The following is a 17498-nucleotide window of genomic DNA, read 5'->3' as shown; positions in this document are numbered from 1 at the left end:
GCCAGATGTTCTATGAGAAGTGGTAACATTGCTTCTCAGTAGGTTTCTTCTTCCTGTATCGTGAAGAAAGCACTCTGTCTTCGGTGCCATTCATAGGGAGAACAGAGTGTAGAGGACATCTGTCCAGATATGGAATGCTTTGTCCTGCAGTGCTACATGTTATCAGCACTGACAGCAAGAGAGTCCGTTGAAGGCTGGCTTTCTCCAATGGCAGCCCTGAGCATAACAGAGCAGTCAAACGTATCTCCCTCAGAACACGCTGGCACGGATAACGAGGTAGGGGAGGTGGATCAAGAACTAGGATGGAGTTCAGAGTGCTACTGTACACGGGCACAAAGAATTCAATGGGACAGCGTGGGCAACAGTGTAACCATCTAAAGCCTGCTTTAGAGGCCAAGATAAACTGGTTACAAACAAAACAAAAGGATTTTCAACCTTTGAGTAGTAGAAAATCAGTCCAGTTTGGCACATTATAAATATGGGGCCATTTGCCAAATCAGATCTAGTTGGACCATGTTCACACCTGGGATTTTGTTTTGGACTCATCTCTACTTCAAAAAAGAAAAAAGGTAGGGTCCCAGATTCATCCTAGGCCCCACGCTAAGGGGAAGCTGCTTGTATTTCCCCTAGTCGGGCTGATTTGGCCCGAAGTTGTGCCCCTTGTTTTAACAGCCCTGTCACAGGGCGTAAAAGGGGCCCCTTTGCTCCTGCCTCTGCTCTGCTCCAAAAACCACTCTGAGACCTTCGGGCTCAGCAATCGCCGGTGCAGTTGATTTACAGTGCACAATCCCACCACCTTCTCACCACATACAGTTGGGGGTTTCAGCCTTAAGCGCTTCTCAGTCCTGCAGCCAGGAAGGCAGAGCTACCACTGTCCTTCCGCTCTCTAGCTTCCCCCTTTCTGTCTGCGCCTCCCTGGCTTCCTTCCCCGGAGCTTTTATGCAGCCCCAGGCTAGCTGCATAGGCAGCCCCAGGCTAGCTGCTTAGGCAGCTCCAATCTAACCCTCTTGATTGGAGCTGGCATGACAGAGGACTGGCTCAGGAGTCCCAGCCTAGCATCCTGTCACACACCTCCCCCGCTTACTAACCGCCAGGTTCGTCCTCGCCTGTCCCCTCTACCGGATGGGGCACTATGGGGGAGTTCTCCTTCCTCCTTCGGGTGACCCCCAAGGTCCTTCTTTTGTGGTTTATTTATTCCCCACTTGCAGAAATTACACTGCTTGGGGTGGATACCCCCATAGGTCGACCGCAACCCATAGGTCCTCCCACCATCCGCACCCCCGGGTGTGTCCCCCCTCCCCTTCTGGCAGGGGTTTGGGGTTGGTCCCTACTTCCCCTTGGACACCCAGGGCCTCAGGTTCCTCAAACCTGGCAAGTGGGGCCTGGGCCTCTTCTCATAGACTCATAGACTTTAAGGTCAGAAGGGACCATTATGGTCATCTAGTCTGACCTGCACAACGCAGGCCACAGAATCTCACCCACCCATTCATGTAACAAATCCCTGACCTATGTCTGAGCTATTGAAGTCCTCAACTTGTGGTTTAAAGACTTCAAGGTGCAGAGAATCCTCCAGCAAGTGACCCGTGCCCCACGCTGCAGAGGAAGGTGAAAAACCCCTTCTCCTGGGGGTCTCCTTGTAGGGCAATCTGCTGGGCCTTTTTCCTCTGTTAAGGGCCCTGGTTGGGATGTCTCCCCCATCCCTCCTTCCTCACTTGGGCTCTGTTGTCTAGGGCTTTTCACTTTTAGCTCCTGAGGATATTGGTCTCCCTTCTTACTGGGGCTTTGTGGTTTAGGGGTTTTCACCGCTGTCTTTGGGGGACCTCCCCTTCCCCCCCCCCCACGGGCTTCCTCCCACCGCCTCCTTTCCCTCTTGGAAAGTCCATGCCCAACACTACTGGATAAGGCAGCCCCTCCACTACCCTGACTTGTTTCCCCTGGAACTTGCCCCAGATCTTGAGGGGCACCTGGGCCATAGGGCAATGTCTCTTGTCCCTGTGGACACATTCAAGGTCCATCTTGGCTCTAGGAATCATCCAGTGCAGCTCTGGATAAGAGAGCAGGCTGAGGCTATATCTATCTGCCCCCTCTGGGGTTTTCTCCCCACCATCACCGGAATGGTGGACAGTTTCTGCCCCTTCCCCTGCCCCCCAGTGTTAGTCCAGCTGCAAAACTCGGCCAAGCCACACTCCATGTATGGGCATTCCCACTTTTTATGTCCCAGTTGCCCGCACTGCCAGCAAAGGATTGGTTGGGTCCCAGGAGGAGCTCCTTGGGTGTCTTCCCTTTTCCTCTCTGGGCCCTTTCCAGGCAGGGGGTTCTCTGGGCTTTCTCCCAGATTCCAAGTCTTTATATGGCTGTCCCTCTTTCCTGGGGAATTCAAGCTCTGCATACTGCTCCATCAGTTTCACAGCCCCCTCCACCATACTTGGTTGATGCCGCCTAACCCAAACTTGTATGTTTTCGGGGAGGCCCTATAGGAACTGTTCTAGGACCAGTGCATCCATAATCTCTCCCACTGGGTGGGTGCTGGGTCTCAGCCAGCGGGTGGCCCAGTCCACCAACCTTTGGACGAACGCTGGGGGCTGCAAACCCTCCATCCACCTTGCCGAACAAAACTTCTCGGAAGACAGCCCCACCCGATCTAGGACGGCCTCCTTCACCGTGTCGTAGTTCCTGGTCTGCTATTCACTAGGCTGCTTGAGCTTCTCCAGTGAGATGTACACACACACAAGTACGGGGACCTCCTCCCGTTTACTTCTGACACTTCCCCAACATCTCCCAGGCTCCACCAGCTCTCTACTCATTGCATCTCAGGCACTGTCCCTAACTTCCTGCCCGCTTTCTCCTGAACACAGATGTTCCAGCCCAATCACCCCCCACTAGCTCTCTACTCATTGCATCTCAGGCACTGTCCCTAACTTCCTGCCCGCTTTCTCCTGAACACAGATGTTCCAGCCCAATCACCCCCCACTAGCTGTCTCTTCTCCCTGTCCTTGCTATTGTCCCTACCCTATACAAGCTGGCTCCAGGACACTGTCCCTGCCAGCTCCCACAGCCTTCCCACTGTCTCTACCCTTTGCATGCCAGCAGCACTGGAGGGGCAAGAGTGCAATAGGGCAGAATGGGGTCATATGGTCCTGAGGTCCCTTCTTCTCATCCCTCACTTTGTTCCTCTCCAGTGCAGCACTTTATGGGCAATGAATGAGGTGGTTGGAGCTGTTCCTTCTGCTGGCTCCTGGCAGTTTCTCCTGCCCCCATGGGCTGCTGCTTCCCTGCTTCTAGACTAAGGCCTGGCCTACCCCAGAAACTTAGGCTGACTTAGCTCCAGCACTTAGGGCTCATGTCTGGTGTCACACACTTAGGTCAACCTAACCCACAGTGTAGACACCACCGGCTCCATGGAAGAATTCGTCTGTTGACCTCGTTACTGCCTCTCAGGAGGGGTGGGGCGGGTGGAATTACTACAGCACCAAAAAACCCCTTCCGTTGCTGAAGTAAGTGTCTTCTGCAGCGCTACAGCAGAGTAACTGCAGCTGTGCCATTGTAGCACTTGTAGGATAGACATAACCTTTAAGGCAGGACACAGCAGGGGAGCAGACTCTGTAGGAAATACACGTGCTGCCTCTGGCTGCAGGTCAGGCTGCCACCAGCAGATTTCAGCACCTGATGGCTGAAGTAGAATCAATTAAAGCTCAGCCTGAAATCCTGAACTGCCAGAAACTTCTTGGGAGAAGGAGGTAAAAACGCTCCAAAACAATGAGATTTACAAAAATATCATGAAAGCTGGCAACACTGATTGATTGTTTTCCTAATACTATTCCCCCCCCCACCCGAACCCCCATCTACCTAAGCTCTACCGTTGCCGCAGGGTTTTACAGCACTGAGCTGTGGGGTTGAGGTTGGGATCAGAAGTATTCATGGGACACTTCAATAAGAGATGCAAGGTACAAAAAAGTCTGAGAACCACATTATGAAAACATAAAAGGTAATACCTGATGCCCACACGGGTGACCTACTTCCTCTCCTTAGTTAAGCTCAGGCAGGGCCTGAGCTGTTACAGAAAATAAAGACACAGTTTTGTACTATAGCTAATCCTATGTACAAATCATTTTCCCCCGGATCTTCTATATTTAGCACAGCATTAACAAGAGTGTCTGTTACTTCCCCTTTAATTAGGTTTGTAACTTGACCTGTTTCAAGTTCAACAAAATCTGTGCATTTAAAATATTTTGCTAAGAACACTATATAACAGACAATGATCTACCACAGAGATAATATCATGTGATAAATATAGGGCTAGATTCTCAGCTGTCGTAAATTGGCATAGCGCCATGTGAGAATGTAGCCTCTGGTTTGATATAATAACATTTCTTAACCATGGTTTCAGAGTAACAGCCGTGTTAGTCTGTATTCGCAAAAAGAAAAGGAGTACTTGTGGCACCTTAGAGACTAACCAATTTATTTGAGCATGAGCTTTCGTGAGCTACAGCTCACTTCATCGGATGCATACCGTGGAAACTGCAGCAGACTTTATATACAGACAGAGAGTATGAAACAATACCTCCTCCCACCCCACTGTCCTGCTGGTAATAGCCAAGCTATTACCAGCAGGACAGTGGGGTGGGAGGAGGTATTGTTTCATGATTTCTGTGTGTATATAAAGTCTGCTGCAGTTTCCACGGTATGCATCCGATGAAGTGAGCTGTAGCTCACGAAAGCTCATGCTCAAATAAATTGGTTAGTCTCTAAGGTGCCACAAGTACTCCTTTTCTTTTTTCTTAACCATGTAACTTTATTAGAAAAAGTGGGCCAGATCCACAGCTGGTGTAGATCAGCCTGAAGTCAATGTTATGCCAGTTTACACCAGCAGATCTGTGTCTCATTAAATGGAACATGTTCAACCTTGAATGGGAAATTGTGGGTACGTACTCATGCTATAGTATATAAATACCTGCAGGGACCCAAGGAATACAGTAATTATTTGCCAAATGGGAGAGGGGCATTGATTTGAAATTTCAAAGGAAGAGATTGTGGCTGGGCACAGACTTTGCAGGCTAATTTTTCCTCTGTTTCTACTAAACTACAAACATTCTAAAATCTGGCCGGCCAAACCACCCAACCCTAGTGCCATGGCACAGCTTGATAATAATTCTTCTTACTTCTGCCCTTCTAAACAATTTCACAGTTTGTCTCTTTTGTGTTTGAAATAAATGATGGATCACAGAAAATGTAACAAGATGGCATTTTTCTGATATTTGTAGGCAAAAAGTCCCCTGGCTCTCTGCCTTGTTTGTTTGTCTATTTATTTGCCATATACACTTGCTTAAATTTTTGCTATTCCATAAGGCATTGTGAGCTTTTTGTTTTGTTTTATATCTATGGTTTGATTTCAGGGGAATTATCAAACAACATATGGCTATTTTTATTGGATTATGACAGAGGTTACTCAGTCAATTGAAGTATAATTTAGTTAATTTTCGTACTGAAGCTGTAGTCATGAAGAACTCATATTTCATGTTAGTCACATTAAAACAGCAGATGACATTCTGATAATGTTCGAGATGACAGATATAATAAGTCTTTTTTTTTTTTTAGCATTTAGCTCTTTCTATCTTAAGAAATATTTTACAGTTCCTCACACCAGCCCTGGGGTTTTCCCCATTTTACTGATGAGGGAACAGACACAAAAAGGGTAATAACCCGTCCAAAGCCACACAGTGAGTCACTGAGTTACTGACTTCCTGATCTGTGCCAAACCAACCATGCCATATTTATTGTTACTACTAGTGGGCGGTGGGTTTTGGACTCAGAACTACCCACCTCTGTTTCTGGAGCTTTGCCTTTAGCTGCAGTGGTAGGAGGAGTGTGCTTTTAGAGCAGGAAGACTGAGTTTTATTCCCACTTTCAAGATGGAGTTCCAGTTAGCCATGATGGGCTAACAAGTAGAGTGAACAAGGAAAGTTAAAGGCAACCACTGATGGATTGATTTACAATATACATGTGTTATTATTTAACATTTACATTGTTGTAGTGCCCAGAGGCCTCACAGGGGTCAGGGTCCTATTGTGCTAGGCGCTGCGCAATACGTAGTAGGAGACAGGCCCTGCCCTAGAAGGCCTGCAGGCTAAAAGATAAGACATAATGGAAGGATGAGGTAAACAAGAGGAGGGATAGCTCAGTGGTTTGAGCCTTGGCCTGCTAAACCCTGGGTTGTGAGTTCAATCCTTGAGGGGGCCATTTAGAAATCTGGGGCAAAAATTGGGGATTGGTTCTGCTTTGTGCAGGGGGTTTGGACTAGATGACCTCCTGAGGTCCCTTCCAACCCTGATATTCTATGAGTCTATGACTGAAGCAGGGTGCAGTGAGGACAGGCAACAAAAGAAATTCCTAGCCAACCACTCTGTGATCACAACTCCCTGCCTGCCTACTCCTTGTCAGGTTGCTGGAGTTGGTAGGCATTACAGTGTGGGCAGTTTTGAGGAGGGACGTGAAAGAGGATAAGTTTGTGGTTTTACGGATCTTGAATGGGACCTTTAAAGCAGCTTCCTTTTAGCTATGGCACTTACATTCTTGAATGTGATGATATGACAAATGGTGCAAGGTAAGTTGTGACAGATTATAACCTACATGACAAATTTAAAATGAAACCAAATCACGATTGTTTACAGTGACAAAATGAACAAATAAATCACCAGCCATAAGCAGAAACCTGACTCCTCATGGCCAAGTTCTCATCATAATCAGCTACCTGTAGACTGCTACTTCCAATATCTTCTTTGCTGATCAGAATTGGTGGGCTCTCCAGTTAGCCTCTTGGTTTTCTTTTCCCCTCTGCTCTTGGGCTTCACGCATGGGCATTTAGTGCTCTGTAAATACCTCTGCAGCCTATCCAAACTTCTCTGTTGAAATTAAACCCAGTAAGTTGTTGTTTCCTTTCTTTATTCTGCTTGTTAATAGTGAATAGATGAAGCAGTCTGGTGGTAAAAGAAGATTTATGGGCATGACTTGTGGACCACTCAGGTGACTCCTGAAATCCTGTCTAATTCGTGAGAGTGAATTAGCAACCAGCCACAAAAGCTATTTCTAGATACAATAAAACCTGCAGTAGAGACCGCCTTCTCCTCTCACTAAACCAATTTACATTATACCCACACAATTTCTAATACAGTATTTTCCAGCCTTTAATAAATGAATAATAATGTGTTGCACACATCACTTATGGATCTCAAACATCTTTCCATCCGTGAGAAAACGTTAATATCCCCATTACCCTGTCTAGTAACTGTAAGTCTAGGTCTAGCAGTAACTCTAATCCTAAACCTAATCCATAGGTTCCATATATATTTGTAATAGGGAAAGTTTTTCCAGATATTTTTTATCATGAGAGAGGCATTTTTCTATACACATTAATGGTGCTAGCATATTTTGTTGTTGTTTTTTTAAAATCAGCATTCTACCTATCCTTTTATTTTCGTCCATCTTCCCTTTTAGATTTATCTAGCCAGTGCATTGGGACAATACATTCTGACTACTGGTTGGAAATGATACCTTCGTGTTGCATCAGATTCCTTTAGGGTAGGGGTGGGCAAATGTTTTGGCCCGAAGGCCACCTCTGGGTATGGAAATTGTATCGTGGGCCATGAATGTTCACAAAATTGGGGGTTGGGGTGTGGGAGTGGGAGATGGTGGGGGTGCGGGCTCTGTGGTGGAGCCAGAAATGAGGAATTGAGGGTGCCGGAGGGGGCTCCAGGCTGGGACGGGGGTTGGGCTGCAGAGGGGGGTGGGGTTCCATCTGGGGGCACGGGCTCTGGGGTGGGTCTGGGGATGAGGGGTTGAGGGTGCAGGAAGGTGCACGGACCGAGGGGTTTTGAGGGCGGGAGGGGGATCAGGGCTGGGGCAGGGGGTTGGGGCGCGGGAGGGGGTCAGGCTCCAGTTGGCGCTTACCTCCAGCAGATCCTGGAAGCAGCAGCACGTCCCCCCACTGGCTCCTACGTGGAGTCGCAGCCAGGCAGCTCCCACTGGATGCAGTTCCTGGCCCATAGGAGCTGTGGAGGTGGTGTTTGGGGTTGGGGCAGCATGTGGAGCCCCATGGCTGCCTCTGTGTGTAGGAACCAGAGAGGGGACATGCTGCGCAGAGCCATTGCTGGAGCACCAGAGTGGGGCAAGCCCTGGACCCTGCTCCCTGGCCGGGAGGGAGGGCCAAATTAAAATGTCTGAAGGGCCAGATGCAGTCCCTGGACCGTAGTTTGCACACCCCTGCTTTTGGGGCATCATGCTGCATATTGCCTCAAGAATGCCTCTAATGCAAATCATTTTTTGCAAGAGGGAAAAGGACAGCATTCACCTGGACATTGCTGAAGTTCCCTAGGAATAGGCTTGTGGTTAGCACATTAAAGCTGCTGCTTCACTAAGAGACAAAGCATGCAAATAAAATTTTCTCTTTAAAGCACAAAAATGTTTACAGCATGGAGTCTTCTTCTCATTTTCAATCCAATGCGGTTTGTTTATCAAGATTCACCATTCATATTAACCAGCTTTGCTTATGTGTATTACACTGTTAAAAGTTTTCAGCCTTTATCAAAATGTCAAAGTACTTTACAACAGTACCATCACCCTCATTTAAATAGAAGGGAAAACTGAGGCATAGAAAAGTTAATTTACATGCCTAAGGCCACACAACAAATCTATTGTACAACCAGGACTAGGAGATCAATTCACTAATACCCTACACCTCCTGTAGCCATTTACACCAGTGCAGAATACATAGTGGGTGTAAAATGCCACCTTCTGATTTACTAGCATTTTAAGACTTACTTTAGTCTGGTACAAATGCCTGCACAAGGTGCAAGGCAATGGTGATCTTACCAGGGCACTAGACCATGTTGCTATAGGATCTAGCTTGTTCAGTAACAAAGTCAGAAAGATGCAAATTCCCTTTTGAGTGCACCTGTGATGGGGTGGACTAGGCCAAAAGGCCCCCAGCTGGAGGCCTCAGGGTTCTGCCACACCCATGGCAGGGAAGGAGCAGTGGAGGGATCCTCCAAGCAGGCTAGAGTGGCTGCAGGGGAAGCTGGCAATCAGGGCCGAGGAGGGCCATATAAAAGGAGCTGCAGTGGAGCATAGTAGTTAAATGCTGCTTGGAGCAGAAGAAGGACTGCAGGACTGGCTGCCTGGAAGAGCAGTGGGCCCATGAATGGTTTGCTAGTGGGGACTGGGGGAGCATTGAGGGAGCTCCTGGCTGGTTGCTAGGACTGTGTAGGGGCTGAGCTTGGGGGGGGGGCTGCTGGAAAATAGTGCCGCTAGGAAGGAATCCTTGGAGATACAGCCCCATGTCAGGGCTGGACTACTTCAAGACCAGAGCCTAGGGAGGGTGAGAGAGAGACAGGCTCCAGTGGACCATCTACCCCAGAAGGGGTTTGTGCTGGTTAACAAGAGGACAGTGTGACTTGGCTGGAGTGTTGTGTCACTGACAAACCCACCTGAGAACCACCAAAAGGCCTTATCAGAACTAAAGAATGCAGATATGCCCAGCCAGAAGGGGGCACCCATGAGGGATGGGTGCCAACCCTGTTATAGCACCTCTGTGTAGTCACATTTTAACTACAAGAACTAAATGGTAAAATTATAAACAGCAGCATATATAATTGACTTATAACAAAAATAAGTCATTAGTTTACTGAGAGGGAATAACTTCCTTCTAATGCACACAGTCAAGAACTAATTGTTTTAAATGGAGGTGCCAGCTGGGTGACCTCAGATGATATGATGGAATCTTCCCTAGTGAAGGGCAGTTTTTGTACCATCCTAATTACATAGGTTGGAAACTGTTACAATTAAAGTGCTACAACCCTCTAGTGCTGATGCAGTTAAACTGTTATAGCTTATCCCATACATTTGAAAGCACCTTTATATCTGTGTACGGCACCTTTAAATGGGCATAACTAAAGGTGGTACTGAATTTGGGTAAAAAAGCACACCCCCCTAACCAAAACATTTCAATCAAAGTAAAAACTGAATTTGGGCTAGGCCTTAGGAGCACCAAGCTTTTTTTTTTTTAAAAAAAATACTGATAAAGAGAAGATAGTACTAAGGGTGAGACCCCTTCCCCTCCCCAACCTCAGCTCTTCTTTACTCCAGGTTAATTGGTGGAGTAGTATAAAGTAATCCTGATTCCAGCCAGGGAAGGATTGCCTTAGCACAGGGAATGCAGAGCACAGCCCTACAGTTGCCTTTCAAGCTCTGCTCTGGTCCCAAGAACTGTAAAGCAGCCTCTGGGTGGGGAGCCATAGATATAGTTTAACGCCACCGTTAGGCCTTCCTTGCCCTGGGTTGTGAGTTAGTGGAGCAGAGTAGAATCGTGTTCTGATCCTGCACCTACACAGAACCCCATTCACTTCAATAGGACAGTGGCTCCAAAGGGGCCCACATGGAGCTGCTTGTAGGAATGAGGCATTGGAAATGAAAAATGTCTGCTTTCTGATTGTCCTCCAGTTCAGACACATGTCAGCAGCTGGTATGTAATCAGGCCCCACTCCTGCAAGTTACAACATTGAATTCAGGGAGATTCCACACAGATGTAGGAGTCTACACACATGAAGCCCTATGGACATCAGAGTTATAATGTGCAGGACTGGGACCATTGATTGTTATGGGGAAATAACTCACGTATATAAATATATTTAAAAAAAAACAGAAGCAAGCAGATACATGTATAGAAATTCATGTACTTTGAAAGCGGGGGGGGGGGAAAGGGGAGCAAATCCTTGTCAAATTTGGGACTGGATTATCTAGATACTGTCATTTTAAAACCATTACCCATTTTAGCTGAGACATGTGTTCCCCAGTTAGGTTCATTTTTAGTCATGCCTTATACTAAGAACTAGAGACCATTTTAGATGCCCACTCCTCTGGAAGGTAGCTGGTCTTCTCTGTCACCAGTATACGTCATTATTTACAATATACTCCCATTTCACAAGGTCACAAGATGTTATGGATATTGCCAGTAAAGTTGTGCTTTAGAGGCAAAATTCATCTGACGTGTTTAGGGACATCTTATAAATTAGGTTCTTGTCTCCCCATTCAACAGAAGCGAATACCTCTGTATAAGCAAACTAGATTCCAAAGGGCGATTACACATGTGATATATAACAGGAACTACCTAATTTTCATGGAGATGCCCTCCACTGCTGTTCAATTTCTGGCTTCTGAGTCCTAATGGATCAGGATATGTTATGCTTGTGGATCGCAGCTGTACAGCATGGTACATTTCTCCTTCCTGCACTGAAAGACCTCATCTGACAGTCCTTTGGGGTCATTCAGTTAAAGAAACACTACCCAATAAATCCAGCTCTGCAAATCTGAAGGAAACCATAAATCAAATATTGCAGATGGAGATGGTCCTACGGACACAATTTGGCTGTGCTGCCCTCTTGGAAGTCATAACAGTGGGACTGACAGGGGCAGCAATAAATTAAGCTTTTAAAAAGAAAATAGAGGATGGAAGGGAGTCGGGAAGAATGGTGGGAGCTTCATGGGCGAGGGAGGGGCAAGTGGTGAGATGAAAAGAACTGAGCCTGCTAACTGATTCTCACTGCTCCTTTAAAGATACATCTGATGAAGTGAGCTGTAGCTCACGAAAGCTCATGCTCAAATAAATTGGTTAGTCTCTAAGGTGCCACAAGTACTCCTTTTCTTTTTGCGAATACAGACTAACACGGCTGTTCCTCTGAAACCTTTAAAGATACAGTTAGACTTGCCCTGCCTGTAGATAAATGGCTTCTGTCTGGTCGCTTTGGTGAAGATTTTGACCCCTTAAGGAGGTTATAGTCTGATGCGAAAAGACTTTTGAATTCTAAATGTTTGTTATAACAAAAAAAATCTGAATGCTAGAACTAAATTGATTTTAAAAGGGTTAATTTGTGTGAGCTGCAGACAAGAATTGCTCAGTAACTGTTAAGGAAGCTGTAGTTTGTTTGTTTTTGTTTTTAAATTTAGTATGCTTTGTGCTAACAGCTGTGTCTTAACCCCACCCTCCCTGTTGTGGGAGGCACTATAGAACTAATTCATGCAGGACTTCATCGAACCAGTAGCTATGTTGTTTGAGAGTGTTACAGGCCACCATGGTAGCAGAGTGTTGCAAAGTATAACCAGTAGCCGATCTAATCAGGAAAGGGATTGCAACATTTTCCTACTGCAAGGTCTCTTTTCATTTCAGTTTTTGAGTAGCAGTAAAGAATGTGGCTTGCATCCCACCTCTATGTAAAGGCAAAGAGTCTTTAAATGTAGTTCTAAGACACATTGTATTGATTTCTAAAGTCACACACATGAAGACAAAAAAAGTTATATGGTAAATGTATGTCTTGAAAACCCATCTGACATCAGGTACTAGCATCAGCCTCAAGAGCTTCAGGAAAACAAACTGGCTCTTGTAAGTCAGGGAAGTAATACCAAAAGGCATTAGAAAACTTGGCTAACCCATTGGATTGCAAGCGCTTAATGCACATGCATTACAACTTTTTTTTCTAAAGCCCTTAGAAAGAGGGATTTCCCTTAATTATAAGCTTTGCATTCTGGCTTTTTCTGTTGGCAGCTCCTAAAAAGCATGATTTCCCCCTTTCCTATCGTAGCTGAAACACACTGCTTCTTTCCCTTTATTCACCTCAGGGCTGTGGTCACATGGCTCTAACCAAGTTTAAGGGCTTTTTTGTCTTGTTTTAAAGACTTCTTATGAGTTATTCTTATGAGTTATGACTTCTTATGAGTCTGAATCTAACTCAGATAAATGTTCAAACCAAGCAAACTCAAAAGAAGAGGGGAAAAAATAACAGATTTTCCCAACATCCCTTGGGACCACCTGGTGGGCTCTTTAAAAGAGTGAAGGAGGCACATGCCTAAAACTTGGGGGGGGGGGGGTCCTTCCAAGCTGCCAAAACTTCAGCGCAGCTAGTGTCTGTCACAGGTAAGAAAAATTATCTCAGATTTCACTCCTCTTGTTTTTATTGTATGGCTTACTTTTTAGTTCAGCATGTGTACTTTCTACCAGAACTGTTGGAAGTAATAACACTTCTCTTGTGTATCACTTTCCGTTTCTGAGAGGTTTTACAAACATCAGCTAATTAATCCCCCAGTGTGCCTGGGGATAGTCAAGTATTATCAGCCCCACTTTTTAGAAAGGGAAGCTTTGACTCTCCAGGCCTTTGTTGCTTGTGTCTATGGTAACAGCTGGGGCTAGAACTCAGGTCTTTCTGGCAACCAGTCCTGTGCTCAGGTTACTATGTCATGTTTCTACCCATAGTTTCTTACCTTCTTCTATTTATCAAATCTTTATTGTATATCTAGTTTGAGAAAGGTGTGTGTGAATTAGAGAAAGTGGTATGAATGAAAAGGACAAAACAAAATAGAACCATTGTTTTTCCACCCACCCGCAACTCAGCAACTATGTTTAGTTTCCTTTACACACTCAGGGCAACGGTTTTATAATGCTGACATGATAGTCGGGGAAGAAGTTCTGGCTCTTTTTTTTAAGACTAGATAGGAAAATGGTTCAGATATTTTTGAGGTAGAAAGTAGGGAAATATTCTTTATTATAAAAACAGTTTTAAAACATTCTACAATCTGAATCAGAGAGTTGAAATCAGGCATGGAAGTAGTTTTTTGGAATGTGGTTTTCTTCTAAATTCAATGTGCAGTTAAGGCAGTCAGTGGTGTAGGGGAGTCTGAAGTTGATCCAGCAGCACCTTGGAAAAGTGAACTGAAGTTGGGATGAGTTGAGGGAAGATCTCTTTGCATGTCCTGGCCTCAGTCTAATGGTTGAGGGGGGTCCTCTTGTGGACCTCTAAGTTTTGCAGAAGGAGCAAGAGATGAGCTGACTATATTGAGGAAGGAGGGTCTTGGGATACCAATGATAGTGAGAATGGACTTCAGTGGAAAACATTTGTGCCTTTATGTGGTGGGATCATAGAAGTTTGAATAGCACCAAACTCTTGGTTCATGTGGAGAAAAAAAACCAACTTATGTAGGGTTTAGAGTTTTCCATGCAAATCCACTTTCAGTTTCAATGGCCCTTACACTTGGGCCCCAGTCTTCATCCCCCTAAACTTCTGTAGCTGCAGACCTGCTTAAGAACACAGGAGGTTCTTGCTTTTTGATAGCAAGCCAGTGATTGAGGTTGCTGCTGTTGTTTGGTGCTTGTAAGCTTGCTCTGAAGTTTTGACCTCTGAAAGCAGGTGATCTATAGCTCCTAATTCTCTCAAGATAGAGGCTGATTTCTGTACAACCGCACCCAAGGACCTACGTATGTACTCAAGTATCCAGCCTGGGCTGCCACACCTTCGCTGCTGCTCTTGTTAGAGCTAGCTACAACAAAGCTAGCTCAGATATGTCTGATTGAAGAGTGGACCTACTCTTACGAGGCCTGCAAATGTGTGGGGCAAGGCCTTTCAGGGGTGACTAGCAAAATAATTTCACTTTCTGGAATTTCACTTTCCTGGGGGTGGAGGAGAAGAAATTCCATTAAAAATATTAAAATAAATTAAATTAAAAATAAGTGTCTGAAGGTTGCACATTTAAGTGCACTAAATACCAGGAATGAAAAAGTTAGTTACACATTTACTCGTTTCATCTCAGAAACAGAAACTACATCGGTAGGTAGAAGTGGCTTCAAATTATATTGTACCAGAAGAGAACTATAGTTATTATTTGTATGTCAATAATCTTTGGAGGCCTTAATGAGGACTGAGGCCCCAGAGTACTGTGCTTTGTAAATCATATAGAATGTCATTGTCCCTGTCCTAAACCCCATAAAACCCCAATCCTGCAAGAGGGGCTGACCATTCTCACAGCAGGATTGAGATCTTATGAACAGTACATATCTTTACTCATATGAGCAAAGCTGCTCATGTGCATAGGTGTCTGGTTAAGATGCAAGAAGTGAGAGTAACAGAACGGGGGACTGTGCAGAAAGATGAGGGTAACAGTAATAAGATTATGCAGTTATTTATGGACTAGCAATGTGCAAAGCCTGAGTCTATGAAATAATTAGCTTTCTTTACTGTTTAAGCCTTTGCTTGTTTCAATTGTCTTTAAATCTCTGCATATTTCTATTTTTAAATAACTTTGTCAGTGAGCGAATATAATAAAAATCTTAAGCACAATTATCAATAAACAGAAATCAGATATTGGGCTGATTAAAGGACACAGCTGGCCCTTGTCACTTTATATATCCTTTAAGGATAATATCCACTTACCCTCTCCTGCTAGAGGAGCAGTGAGGAATTCAGAAGAACTCAGCACCCCAGGTGTGGCTACTTGTTTTGGTGCCTATAGGGGAGATGAGGTCTCTTGAAACTTTAGCTATCAGTCAAGAAGTAAGAAGATGACTGAGCAAATAATAGCCAGAGAGTCTGAACAAGGGAGCTTCTGGTGGGACCTCCATGTGGTGTCAGCTATTTAAGTGCTATGGTTATGGCTTCTGTGTACTGCAAGTTTCTAGCAGTCTTTTGTCTGCAGGGGCAGGGCCATTTTGTGCCGCAGGGCTTGAGTGTACTGCTGGCATGTACTGTAGAGAGGGGGAGGCGTTGGAGTTGTGCTCTCTTTGGAGACTTTATTTTATTCATTCTTGTTTGGTTTGTTTCTTTTAATCTCAAAATAGGTCACTCAGATGCAAAATATACGGTTGTTCATTATCCATGGGGGAAAACCTAGCCCTTCGGGCTGCAACTAAGGTATGCCAGAAACTTCAGGGAATTAATGGAGCAGCTGCGTCCTGAATAGGAACTTTGTGTGTGTAACAAAGTGACAGTAAAGGGGGAATTGGAAGAACTTTCTATGTCAGGGATCAGCTTTGTGTAGGTTTATGATGATAGTATAAAACATCACAGCTCTACATAAGAGAAATGAATGTTGTGAAGTGTAATTGAACAATTCAGTTAATATTTGTGTGCTCTGCTTGGAAGTCAATTAGCTCATTGTACTGACATACAGGGATGAACCAGAGACACCAGAGACTGGTGTCTGTCAGGTTTCATTTTCATAAGCTCTTAGAAGATACCCAGCTTCTATAATTTACATACAAAAGGGGGGTGAATTTCAAATACACTGTAAAACATTATTTGTACTTCAGACCCCAGAAGCTCGAAAAGGTCACACTAATCAAATCCGACACCAGTTAGGCAGGCTGGGTGGCTCAGTTGATTTACATTATATGGCCTTTACTGTTTTATGTTCAAACATGGCTGCATTTCTAGATTGTACAAGTGTATTTTGAAGAGCTGTGTTTCCAATCGTCTGTCTAATCAACATCTCCCTGTCTCTGTAGTTTGAAGATAGACTTGGCTAAAAGGGTTCTAGTGAGGATGTTTTTTCTAGCACAGACAATAACAAATTAGTTCACATTACAGAAATCATTTGAAACAAGCTATTTTTTTTGAAGTGCCATTTTAGTCAATGGTTTTATACCAACCTAGATAGTTTCTTTTTAATTCTTATAGTGAAATGTAAATCTCATGATCCATAGCACACTAAATGACAAACTAAAGTCCCTTGCCTACAGTAATTTATAACCCAAGGCAAATTAATACCAGTCTGCAGAGTACTACACATATCAGAATGCACAAATGGTCACTAATCGTGAAAAATCTGTTTTCCAAGCAAATGGGGAGGAATCATGAAATCTGCTTAATTACAGCTTCTCATGTCTAATTAGACATTCAGCACGTAAGGCCTCTTTCATAAAGGTTCTGATTTTCGTTTAAACTAGAATAAATGTATGAGCTTATTTTTAGTAAACATTTAAATTATGGATTCATGAAATGGTTGTCAAACCTTGAATGCTAATATGTAAACAATTCGTTGGCTACCTAGTTATTTCCATTAATATTATGAGATATATTTTTGCCATATCCTGACTGGGGATGAAACTGATGGACTTAAGCTTTATTTAGCAAATCCCTCTCCATTCAGAATCTAAAGCTCCTTGTACTTGGCAGTCAGTGTCCAGAAGGTACCTTGTCTATGAAGCCATATGGGGAGAACCGCTGGGAGCAAATAGAATAGGAGGAGCCAGGCATGAACAGGCTACAACAGGGGCCTATCACGTGTACCTAAAGCATGATTTTATTTTCAGATATGAGTAATGTGTTTTTATGACTCATTTTCCAGTCAGTCAAGCTTAGGCTGCTTATATATAAGCTGCAAAAGCATTTCCTTAAGGGTCCAAATGAAAATTCAAGCACTTCTGCTATCCAAATATTAGTAAATACAGTTTTAAAATAGTGTGAAATTCTGACTTGACAATAATTATAGCTAAGCTACTTTAAAAGGGGGCATGCTGGCAGGGCATGCTCTGTGCAGGATCTTTGGGTTTGGATTTGGGTTCAGTCCATCAGAGACTGGATTTATTAACTTTATGGGCATTTCAGGAGGAGGCAGGTGGATGGGGTTGCTAACGGGCTTTCTTGTTTAAGGGTTTAATTTGGTGCAATCTGATGAATGAGTTAGTT

This window comes from Caretta caretta, chromosome 8 (assembly GCF_965140235.1).
Source record: "Caretta caretta isolate rCarCar2 chromosome 8, rCarCar1.hap1, whole genome shotgun sequence".
NCBI lineage: Eukaryota > Metazoa > Chordata > Testudines > Cheloniidae > Caretta > Caretta caretta.
This window is presented reverse-complemented; position numbering follows the sequence as displayed.